The 13196-nt window shown below is 29.6% G+C and overlaps 1 pseudogene; it reads left to right on the top strand.

Annotated features, from left to right (window-relative positions):
- Window positions 1-13196, top strand: part of LOC132727426 (cleavage and polyadenylation specificity factor subunit 1-like) — a 64514-nt pseudogene that overhangs the window by 25266 nt on the left and 26052 nt on the right.

Below are 13196 nucleotides of genomic sequence, written 5' to 3'. Positions count from 1 at the left end.
CATGGGCAGTATGGACTTAATCATTTATCATCTTGGTCTGCACTGGTCACATGGGTAGATTCAGTTGCCGCCAACAGGCTATTTAAGCTGTAATATTTTATGGTATGAATAAAATTTCATCACTAGTTGTCATAAATATAGTAAACGGGTCCGGTCTACAAAGGCGTGTATCAAGGTACAATATATGATCATCATGGGTATTTTAATGTGCTTTATTTTCAGGCGAGGGTAGAAGATGGTTTATTGATCTATGAAGCATTCCCGTATTATCAGTCAAAGGAAGACAATCACCTTAAAATACGATTTAAGAAAGTCCAGCATAATTTGATCCTGAAGGAACGTAAAGTAAAGTTCCGAAAGAGAGGCGAAGAGATCTTAGATGAATTTGATGAATTTAAAACTGATCAAGGACAGTGGTTCCGGTACTTTGACGATATTTCAGGCTATAGTGGTGTAAGTGCAGTAGTTTATAAGATTTTATTTATTTTAGACAATACAGGCTTGAGATGGATGTATATGTAATACTCCGTAATGAGAACATCAGTGAAAATATCTGTCTTTCTGTATGTAGTAATTATTCTGTTCTGATAAAGACAATACTATGTTGACATTCTGTCATTTTATGAATCCCTTGATTATGTTTTACATTATGAATAAATTTTGAGCCTAATTTCTATTACTGTTTTCCCATTCCACTAATTGTGAATCTTTTACTTTTGTAAGAAAGCATGTAAGGGCAATAGCTATAATTTATCATGTTCCATTACCTTTCTTTTATAATAGTGAAGTGGAAATCAAGCAGATTATTGTGAAAATTATAAGAAAATGTTATCTATTCTTCCTGTTTTGGAAAGCTTGTCCTTTAACATAAAATGTTATTTGCTTATTGCTACACTTCTACCATCCCATATAGTTTTTTTTTGTAGACTGTATGTTTTTTTTTTTTTTTTTTTTTTTTTTTTTTTTTTTTTGGCCCCATCTGGGTAACCCCGTTTATTTACCCCGTAATAGGTATGAGGGGGTCGGGTCATCCTCCATCATACCTTACATTGTTAATATACATGTTGCAAAATAATTATATTCATGTAAATATTGTCAAATACAGACAAAATACAGTATATATTTTGCATATAAATATAAACAACATACATACAATAAACCCATCTATTTTCCAAAAATATTTTACCAATAAAAATTACTACTTATTAATAAACAATTAAACAATCTGTTACGAGGTAAAGTTTTGTTTCACATATTAAGTGTAGTTTAAGCAATTAAGGATCTTATAATTGACCATCTATTATTTTCATCATCTGTCAAATGTGTATTTCTATAGATATTCCATGCTAATTTCAAACTATTTTTAAAACCAATACATGTAGGTAAAAAGTTTTTTCTCTTAGACAAATAAATATATCTTTTCAATTCTAGAAACAATATGTCATATTTAAAATCTTTATTTTCTGTACCTAATATGAATGATTTACAACAAAGAACATCGTCAAAATTATGTAAGTTTTCTCTAAGGTATTGAAATAGGCTTTGAATTTTCTGACATTCCCAAAATAAATGTAAAAGTGTTTCTTCACAGCATTTACAAAAAGTACACATTTTATTATCAACAATTTTCATTTTAAACAAAAGTGAGTTTGTAGCTAAAGTTCTATGAATAATTCTTGTTTGGAACCACTGAATATATGAATCTTTAGAACATTTGAAAACATAACTATATATTATCTGCCAATTAATGTTATTATCTTTAAAACATGTGTTCCACCTTTCTTGACTTGTAGGTATGTCTGAATTTTTAGCTATAATTTCATAAACATATTTCTTATTGTTATTCATAGTTAAAATAGGTTTAACATAACAATTTATTATAGGATATTGAACATTAAGCAAATTGTTACTAATAGAAATATTTAACTTTTGCATGTACATTTTTATTGCCTGTTTTAAACTATGATACTGTAAAAAGTTCACAGGTTTACCTGTGACCTGTTCTAAATATATCAAATCTACAAAGTTACCCTGTTCATTTATAATATCTTTTACAAATCTGATTCCTTTATTATATAATGTCTGAATGTAAATATATCTATTTCCTGCTACAAAGTTGTGATTGTAAAAAAGTGGCATATGTAATACTTGCTCTATATTATCTATACAAAGTTTATCTACAAACACCATATAAGCTTTTAAAACATCAATCCAGAAAGAATTTGTTATTTTACTGATAATCAAATTACAAAACATCTTTCCAGTGTTAAAAATTTTATCAATATTAAACAATGTGTTTACTAGCTTATAACATTTACTTTTGCTATTACTAACATATCTTTTAAACCATTTTATCTTTAAACTATGTATATAACTATAAATATCAACCATGTTTAAACCACCTTCTATGTATGTTTTAATAAGTACTGATTGTTTTATTTTTGCCTTGCCTTCCCAAATGAAATCATAAAATAAGTCATTAAGTGTTTTCAAAAATACAGTATTTGGTGTTGGTAGGCTTGTGAAACAATGAGTAAATAAAGGAAGCAATATTGACTTAATAACAGCAATTTTTCCTATTGGAGTTAATATTCTCTTTTTCCAGTGAATGATACTATTTTTTACTTTTTGAAGTTTTTCATTAAAATTTAAGTCAATCATTTTTTCTAAATCAACATCAAATATTAAACCTAACAATTTGAACTGAGTATCACCCCAAGTTAATTTCCATCTTGTCTTAATTGACCTAGTACTATATTTAAGAGAGCCTATCCAAATAACCTTAGTTTTGTCAAAATTTATCTTTAATCCAGAAATTTCTGTAAACTTACTTAATAACTTTAAAGCAGTATTTAGAGATTTTTCTGAACCATCTAATAGAAGTGATGTATCATCTGCAAATTGATTAATTTTATATTCTTCCCCATCTATAATTATGCCTTTAACATCCTTACATTGTCTTATTTTTACTGCTAATATCTCTGCACATAAAATGAAAATATAAGGTGAAATTGGATCGCCTTGCCTACAACCTCGTCTAACTTTAAAAAAATAGATAAAAAACCATTTAATATGACACAAGTTTCAGTATTATATAAAAACAGAGATATCCACTTCCTAAACATAGGACCAAAACAGAATAACGAAAGACATTTCTCAATAAATGTAAAAGACAGAGTATCAAAAGCTTTTTCAAAATCTATCATCATAATTAAACCTGGCATATTATTATCTTCAGTAAATTTCATTATATCATATAATAATCTAGTATTTTCACCAATATATCTATTCTTAACAAATCCAGTTTGATCTTTTGACACTAAAATATCTAAAACAGTTTTTAATCTATTTGCTATACTACCTGAAGCTAATTTATATACTACATTTAATAAGGTAATTGGTCTCCAATTTTTTAGAAATTGTTTTGGCCTGTTTTCTTTCGGAATACATGTTATGGTTCCTAATTTCTGAAAATGAATTAGCATTATATGCATAATTAATAGCTTTCACAACAAAATGTCCAATTCTATTCCAAAAGGTTTTAAAAAAGTTAACTGTAAATCCATCACATCCAGGACTTTTATCATTTTTCATATTTTTTAATGTAAAAGAGACTTCATCGTACGAAAGGAGACCTTCTAGTTTTGCTGATTGATCCTGAGACAACATAGTAATATCACAATTCTCTAATTCTTTATCAATATCAGAGTCATCAGTCAAAACAACATTTTTATACAAATTTTCATAATAAGAACAAGTTTCTGTAAGTATATCTTTTTGATCATATATAAAAGTTCCGTCATCAAGTTCTAGGAAAGGAATTGTTTTAGCTAAACAATGTGATTTTTCTAAATTCAAAAAATAGTTAGAAGGTTTTTCTCCTAATTCAATCCACTGTGACCTAGACCTGATCATAGCACCTTTAATTTTATTGCATCTAAGTTCATTCAATTCATTTTGTAAATGTAAAAGTTTGTCTTTATTTTCAATTGTTAAATTTTGTTCAATATGAATAATTTCTTCCATTAGTTGTTTTTCATAAACATTTCTTTCCTTTGCCTTAAACGAGCTATAAGAAATAGTTTTACCTCTGATTTCCATTAAAAGTGTCTCCAAAAAAAGTTCAGCATTAATAACAAAATCTATTTCTGTATTTTGTATATCTAAAATATAATCTATTTCATAAACTGGTAAACAATATTGTAATTTTATTTCATCTATTTTCTTATTTATTATATCAAGGAACTCAATGTCATGTAAAAGAGCATTGTTAAATTTCCATAAACCTTTTCCATGACTAACAGGAACAAAACAAAAATCTAAATATATAATTGAATGATCAGATCTATAACTAACATCTATGTCACATTTACGTACAAACTGATACAGATTACTTGTTACAAGAAAAAAATCTAATCTGCCTTGTTGTATAGGGTTAGTTCGTCTCCATGTATATTTTCTGACATCACCATGTAATTCTCTAAAAGGGTCTATTAGGTCTTTATCTTCAATAGCTTCTAATAAAAAATTTCTAGCCTTAATATTATGAACCTTTGATTTATAATTATGGTAATCTAAGTCTGGATTCTGAACAAGATTAAAGTCTCCACAGAAAATTAATGAATCATTATCACTAAAAGAATCTAAAACATCAAAAATATTTTTAAAGAAATTAGGACTATCAATGTTTGGAGCATATACATTAACTAGTAGAAAATTTATTGAATCAACTGATACTTGTAAAATTATAAAATTTCCAGAGTCATCAGTTTTAACTGAATTAATCTTAATATCTAAATTTTTCCTACATAAAATGGCTACACCCTTAGCGTTTGACCTTCCATGACTAAAAAAAACATAATCCACCCCAATCGGAGTAAACTTTTTTTTCAATTTCTTTAATAAAATGAGTTTCTTGTAGACAGAGTATATCAGCTTTTTGGTATGGAATAAGTTAAAAATATCACGCCTCTTAATGTTATCATTTAAACCTCAGCAATTATAAGAGAAAATTTTAAGATTACTCGTTCACACTTGTTATTTTAATAACATGTATATCCATTGTACAAAATAACTACACTTGACTGAAATTAATACATAATCCCAGTGAAACAACTCTAAATAATATTCAGGCCTCAATAAAGTGAAACTATATTTTAGCATGAATAAACTAAGAAAAATTAAAGAAAGGAAATAGGAACTTGAAACAATATCCATTATGCAAGAAATTACATATGGAAAAAAAACCAGAAGACAAATTCTCATACAAAAAAGGGGAAAAAATAAATAAAAATCTTTACATACAAGAAAATGAAATAAGCTTTAAGAAAGTCAATGATAATTTATTTCATGTGTTAATTATGTTAGAGTATATAAGTTAGGCTTTTTTTTGTTATTTATTTATGACACCTTTTAATTTTTGAACCAAAATTGATATGAACATGACTTTAATCAGTGATTAAAAGAAAATTTTAAAATGTCTTTAAAACAATGAATTTAAAACTAAAGAGAAAAAAAGAAGAAAAAGAAATGTTATATAGTTAATGATGTTGCAACTAGAATTGCGAAGAATTGTCTTCTACAGTATGATATTATGTGCAACACAAAGACATCTTTTAAATAAATATCATCAAATTCTAATTTTGTAGATGTTCCATAATATAAGTGTGATAAGCAGATGACTGGTTATAATATAGTTGTATCCTGAACCAAGCTTTTTTTGTATACTTTTGTATATAATCACAATTTTAATTTGAGATTGTGTGAAAAAAAAGGTTACTGTGTACAGTACATAAGCAATAATGTATTATATGATTATATATCACATGTAAATGATTTTATAGTACATATATAAATGAGTATACAACTTAAACATAAAAGATTATACAGTTCCAAATATACATATACAAATTTTTGTATAGCACATAAATACATGATTATATAGTACATGTACACATGACTATAATATATACACATGGCAGTATAGCACGTATCATTCAGTCCAGCGCAGTAACGGGCCAACTATGATTAAACTTAAAGGGAATTGACCCACCAATGCACCAAGCCAACGACACACACACAACCATTCACCACATGATTAACATCATCTTTTACATGTAGTATATATATCTTCAAATATACACATGCAATCCAATATTTTACTAATATGCATTCATGGATAACATTTATACTTTTTCAAGTCGAAGTACGCAAATAAAACATTATATAACTTAACAGCGTTTTATATGAGATCTGTAGTTGTAAAAAACAGCTTGGGATTCATGCATTTGAACGCAAGAAAAGTTTATTTCCAAGTCAGTATCAAGATAATTACTATAAACTCCTTTTGTTATAAACATGAGAGTTCTTGTACACATGTTTTATGTTTTATTTTATAGTTCTGTTTTTCAATTAATTATAGAGTTTATGTTGTCATAAATGTCAAATTTGTATCTTTTTCCTGTTGCTGTAGCACCATAGACACTGCCATTAAAAAACCAAGCACTTCTAATATCTGGATGAAGTGACAACCTGTTGATCAAACCCTGGTTAAGTTGTGTTACATCATCAATTAGCCTGTGGCCATCATCTTTCAGGGGTCTGCGTTTTCTCATTATTTCAATTTTTGCATTATTATTTTTCAATTTCATCAGCACTGGTTTAATATCACCTGTTTTTCCTGGTATTCTGTGAATTGCTATGATTTGTTCTTTCTCTAGGGTGATCTCATGTTTCCCGAGTATATTTTGTACAGATGTTATCAAGACATCCTCGGTTTCATTTTTCTTTACTGGCACATTTAAGATTTTAACATTGTTTTTTCTGCTATATTGCTCATTATAATTAGCTCTTTTATTTGTTTCCTGGGCCATTAATTTATTTTTTTCAATTTGTTCTTGTGAATTTTCCAGGTGTTGGTCCATTTTTGTTTTCATCTGATCAAGTTTTGATTTTAACTCTGCATTTTCAAATTCTAAGCTGCCTATTTTATCTTGTAATTCTTTTGTTTCTTCTTTTATTTTTGTATTGATAAATGAAGTCAGTTTCTTTTCTAGAGTTTCCATGATGTTTGTAACTGTTGTTGTTATCAGATTTTCAATGTCTTCTTTTTTCATTAATGTCTTGAGATCACCCCTGACTTCAGTTAAACTCTCACTCATATTTTCTAATTGTAAGTGTATGTAGCCTAGCTCTTCAGTACTACAATTGCTTACTTCTGAGTGTGTTCTTTTTGCTGCAGGCTGTCCATCTCTTTTTTGATTACATTTAACTGCCTTTTCTGCACTGATCTTTTCACTTCCACCAATCATAGTTTTCTGTTTTGTCTCCTTTCCTTTATTCATTTTGATACAAATATTGCGTAATCCTTACACCTTTTGAGCAAGTAACTGTACTTTAACTGTATTTATATGACCTTTATAGTCTAAGTTATTATGTGTCTGCTATATTTATATATAATCCAGTATTTATAATCCAACTTTTGTGGGGGACTTTCTCAATAGTAAGTAGATTCAAAACGTTTGTATACTTATCTCACAAAGTTTATCCAAAAAAGATCCAATATTCCAATATAATCCAAATTTAAACTATCAAACTGATTAAGAAATCTTTCACTTTTTAGCTCGACTTTTCTATGAAAAGGGGAGCTATCCTACTCGCCCCGGCGTCGGCGTCGGCGTTGGCGTCACACCTTGGTTAAGTTTTTCGTACCACCCCACTTTATTTCAGAAGTATTACAAGTATGGCTTTGAAACTTACCATACTTGTTCACCATCATAACCTCCATCTACAGACAAGAGTACATAACTCTGTCAAGGTTTTTGACAGAATTATGGCCCTTTTTTGACTTAGAAAGTGTATTGAGCTTGGTTAAGTTTTTTGTACCACCTCACTTTATTTCAAAACCATTGGAGGTATTGCTTTGAAACTGACCATACTTGTTTACCATCACGACCTTCATCAACAGACAAGAGGACATAACTCTGTCAAGGTTTTTGACAGAATTATGCCCCTTTTTGACTTAGAAAATACATTGAATATGGGTAAAATCCACTTATTGCCTTAACCCTTTGAGATATTGCTTTGAAACTTTTAATGCTATTTCACATCATTACCCCCATCTGTACGCAAGAGAAGGTAAGTCTGTCAAGGATTTGTTTTAAAAATTAAGGCCTTTTATCGACTTAGAATCTTGGTTAAGTTTTTAGTACCAGTCCACTTTTTGACTGAACTGTTTGAGATATTAATTTGAAAGTTGGAATACTTGTTTACAATCATGATTCCCAAACATGTCCAGGAGAAGGTAATTCTGTCAAAGATTTTATTTGAATTATGGCCCTTAACTGTCAATGTTTTGTATTATAGGCAAGCACTAAAAAACTTAAAAAATCTAAAAAAATTCATTCCTATCCACTGAACCTGCAGTGTTCAAGGGTATCACACAATTCAGTAAAATAATTCTTCACTAAATATCTTAATGCTCATGGCCATTGTTCACTTTAAAAATACAGAGATTCTTGTATTGCCTTTTACTGCAAAAACTTTTTTTATTGGCAAGCAATAAAAAAGTCGAGCGCGCTGTCTTACGGACAGCTCTTGTTTCATATAAGTTTCACTCCACTATATGTAACACTAATATAACAAAAGCATACTCTTAAAATCACTTTAAAACTTGTATTTAAAGAAATTTTCAGGAGCAGTGATTTAGCCAACCATCACTGTTCAAGGGAGGTGTGAAATTTTCCATTACCTTTCTTTTATAATAGTGAAGTGGAAATCAAGCAGATTATTGTGAAAATTATAAGAAAATGTTATCTATTCTTCCTGTTTTGGAAAGCTTGTCCTTTAACATAAAATGTTATTTGCTTATTGCTACACTTCTACCATCCCATATAGTTTTTTTTGTAGACTGTATGTTTATTTTGTAGACTGTATGTTTACATGTATGTATCATTTCAGGTATTTATTTGTGGACCATATCCACACTGGTTGTTTATGACTCAGAGAGGGTCCCTCAGGATACATCCCATGGGAATAGATGGTGCCATCACATGTTTCGCTCCATTCCATAATGTGAATTGTCCCAAAGGTTTCCTTTACTTTAATAAACAGGTAATACAAAATGGAAAAATGTGATTTTCAATATGGTAATACAACTTATTGTTAGCATTTATATTTCAACATCTTTTTAAGCCTCACTAAATGAAGAATACAAGGACTATTGTACTCACCCAGGTATCAAACTTTGGTTAAGTTTTTACGTGCAAGTTGGTATCTCGAAAAGTACTAAAGGGAATGGGTTGATAGTATAATAGAAGGTCAGTCCCTAAGGCCCATAACAATTACCTGGATTTTGACAGAATTGTGATCCCTTTGAACTTAATAAATTTTACATTATCCAGGCTCATGTTTTGCTATTTTAAAGCACTGGGAATAGTCAAGCATGCCGTCCTATTGACAGCTCTTGTTTTGACATCTATTAATTAGTGTGTACAATATTTGAACCTTAGATTGCTTTTCTTAAGTTCAGGAGGCACACTTACAATTGTATCAAAGCATAAAAATTTGATTTGTGTTCAATTACTTCTCATTGTGAATGTGTAACAGGGCAAAAAGGATATAAATCTTGGTATCTTTTCATGTACATTATAATTAAAATAGTCAATTTGTTTTATAATTCAGATCGTTTTGTTTTCAGGGGGAGCTACGAATTTCAGTATTACCAACTCATTTAACATATGACGCTCCATGGCCTATACGTAAAGTTCCATTAAGATGTACACCTCATTTTATCATTTATCATACAGACAGCAAGGTAGGCAAACACAAGTGACATTTCTTTTCTTTTGTCTGTAGCTGTTAATCCAAAATGGCTGTAAATGTATATTTATCCAAGTAAGCAGTATGTCCTTAAGAAAGAAAAGGCTGAAACTTAAAATATATAGGTGCTCTTTTTATTCAAGTCCTACAGGGTATTTTTTTGTATTTTTGAATAATATACCCATTGTTTATTGATTGTATTCGTATTATTTATTTACAAGACCATTTTAATATTTGTTTATTATTACTATTTTAACTCTTTGGAGATAGCTGCTGAGTCTTGACTTGACACTTCTACAGCAAGGCCAGTCAGTACTTTGTTATTGTCAATAGCAAGTAATATCTTGGTCAATTTAGAATTTTGAATATCTGATCCTTGAAATTTCATTTTTATTTCAGACTTATGCTGTAGTCATGCATACACCAGATATTGGTAATAAATTGCCCAAAGTAACATCAGAAGAAAGAGAATTTGATGTCTTTGAAAAAGGTATAGAATAATTAAGAAGTTCTGAAAAAGCATTTCCAAACCTAAGATTTAACGTACCTGCTTATGGATATTCTGTAACAAATAACTGAACTTTTGCATCAACTTTTGTATTTAAGCATTGATTTAATACCTTTTATTTAGAGACATGTAATATATTTCTAATTCAATACATGTATGTTTAGAGTAGGATGTGTCAGGTATGTGTGAAATGAAAACATAATTATGATGTTTAGGATATTATAGTAAGTTGTTAGTATCATTGGTATAAGATTAAGACTCAAAAATGACCGTGTTGTCTATTTCAGATGAGAGATTTGTCTACCCAACAGCACAGAAGTTTTCCTGTCAACTTTACAGTCCAACATCGTGGGAAGTTGTGCCAAATACACAGTATGTCTATTCAAATTTAACAATTTCACACCATTTGAAAGAAAGAAAATGACGAAGAAAATGATGTGTAATTTATAAAGTATCATGTACAAGAATGTTTAAAGCCATATAGGGTGATGCAAATGTAATCAAACCTCAAAAATCATACAGAATTAAATTAATTTCTATAAACAAGGTACTTTCAGACAAAACTAAAACTAATCATGTATTAACAGTGTCTTCAGCAAACTGGAAAAAAGTTGTTACCAGAAGATCTATGTAGGACAAGTCATCTGACATAGCCTTGTCTAATAATGTCATTCCCTCACCGCATTTTTCAAAATTTTTCGCAAAATGACCATAAAAATTGAAAAGCCTTGGGCTAAAATTCATGGGTTATTTCTTATTCTCCATTAAAGATTTTTCCATTTTAAGTGCATCACTTGTAGGAATTTCAAATTTTACGTTATTAGGCTTATAGGCTTTTTGACCTTTGTTGAGCTTCTTTAAGTAAGTAAGTTAGTAAGTAAGTAAAGGCTTTATTTATCGAGGCTACACATTTGGTTTCCCAATCTTCCATGTGGGCCTCTAATAAAAACATAATTCACAATATATACAACTACAATACTACAACAATAATTGCAACAACATTATGTTACAATGTACATTGAAATTGTCAGAACAAGAAATACATGTTAAATATTTACAGTACATTCATAGCATAATACTTGTCAAAGAAGTACATATCAAATAAAATGAAGTGGGAAATACGTTTTAGGTGGTACATCAAAAGATTGGATTCTAATTTTGTTATAAAATGATTAATTTTAATGATGAGAAATGCCAGAATAGATATGAAGCTTAAAAGTCCTGAACTGTTTTAGATTTTCTTATGTTAAGAGGGATATTATTCCATAATTTAGGGCCAGAGTATACTAGGGATTTTCTGAAAAATTCTTTCTTAGGTCGTGGAACAGCTAGGTCTGAACTATTTGTAGTTGCGCTCATGTTTTTGGTCAACAAATTGGAATTTACTTTGCATGTATTGTGGATATGATATGTCATTGATAGATTTAAACATTATGATTGCTTTTTTGTATTTTATCTCTTTAATCTCATCCAATTTAGTTCTTTAAACAAATCACTGGAGGGTGCATCATAACTTTTATCTAGAATTATTCTTGCTGCTCTTTTTTGAAATTTTATGATTTCATTGATCAGATCATTGCTGCAATTGCCCCAGATAGTACAGCAATAATCTAGGTGTGGCAAGATGTATGAGTTAAAGAATAGTTTTCTTGCATGTAAGTCTAGGTATTGCTTGATTCTGAGAAGTAGGTATAACTGAGAGTTGCATTTTTTAAGTATCATTTCTATTTGGATTTTCCATTTTAGTTTACTATCAACAAAAACACCTAGTAACTTTTCGGTTTCAGAAAATTGGATTATTTGATCTTGAAGGTGTAAAGGTGGTAAATGAAGCGGTGTATTATTTGATGTAAGGTGCATTGCCTTTGGTTTTTGTGTATTTAACACCATTGCATTTTGTATACACCATTTGTTTACTTGTTCGAGGTTAGTTTGAAGTTTTTTATGTAGTTCTTGTGGTGAATGTCCTGATGCTGTAAGTGTGGTGTCATCTGCATACATGTCTATTTCTGAGGTCTCTAAATGAAGTGGGAGATCATTGATGTATATAATGAAAAGCAGGGGCCCGAGGACAGATCCTTGGGGAACACCTGATATAACCTCTGCAGATTCTGAGAGTTTACCTGATACACTGACTTTCTGTGTTCTGTTTGCAAGATAAGATGAAAACCATTTAATTGTATGAGAAGAAAAATGGTAATAATGCAGTTTCTGAATAAGAATTTTATGGTTTACAAGGTCAAATGCTTTGGTTAGGTCAAGCAAAATTGTACCAACTAGTTCTCTATCATTTATTGCATTTATACAATTGTCAACTATGTTTGTTAATGCTGTTTCGCAAGAGTGCTTGGTCCTGAATCCTGACTGGGTCTTAAAAATTAACTTATGAGTTTCTAGAAATTGTTTCAGATGGTCAGATACGTGCTTTTCAAATATTTTAGAAATGAGTGAAAGTACAGATATTGGTCAGTAATTATTTTTATCAGAATTTTGTCCTTTTTTATAAATGGGCGTAACTTTTGATTGTTTTAATTTGGTAGGAAACTTTCCTGTTTGAATACTTAAATTGATAATAGTAGATAAAGGTCTATATATTACAGAAGATGCAGTTTTTAGAAAACTAGCACTGATTCCATCGAGCCCAGTGGCCTTTTTGACATCAAGTGAGTCTAATGTTTTTTATATGATCCGGTTCAATTGGTGGTATCACAAAATCTGGAATATCTAAGTTAACTTTACCTTCTAACATTTCTTTTGATATAGATTCATTTGCTTTATTCAGTGCTGAAATATTTCCTGATTTTTTAAATACGTTTGAAAAGAAAGTATTGACTATTTCTGCAGTTTCTATTGGGTCAGAGACTGGATT

Source organism: Ruditapes philippinarum, unplaced genomic scaffold, assembly GCF_026571515.1.
Source record: "Ruditapes philippinarum isolate M1 unplaced genomic scaffold, ASM2657151v2 ctg3288_1_1_1_1, whole genome shotgun sequence".
Classification (NCBI taxonomy): Eukaryota; Metazoa; Mollusca; class Bivalvia; order Venerida; family Veneridae; genus Ruditapes; species Ruditapes philippinarum.
This window is presented reverse-complemented; position numbering and strand designations above follow the sequence as displayed.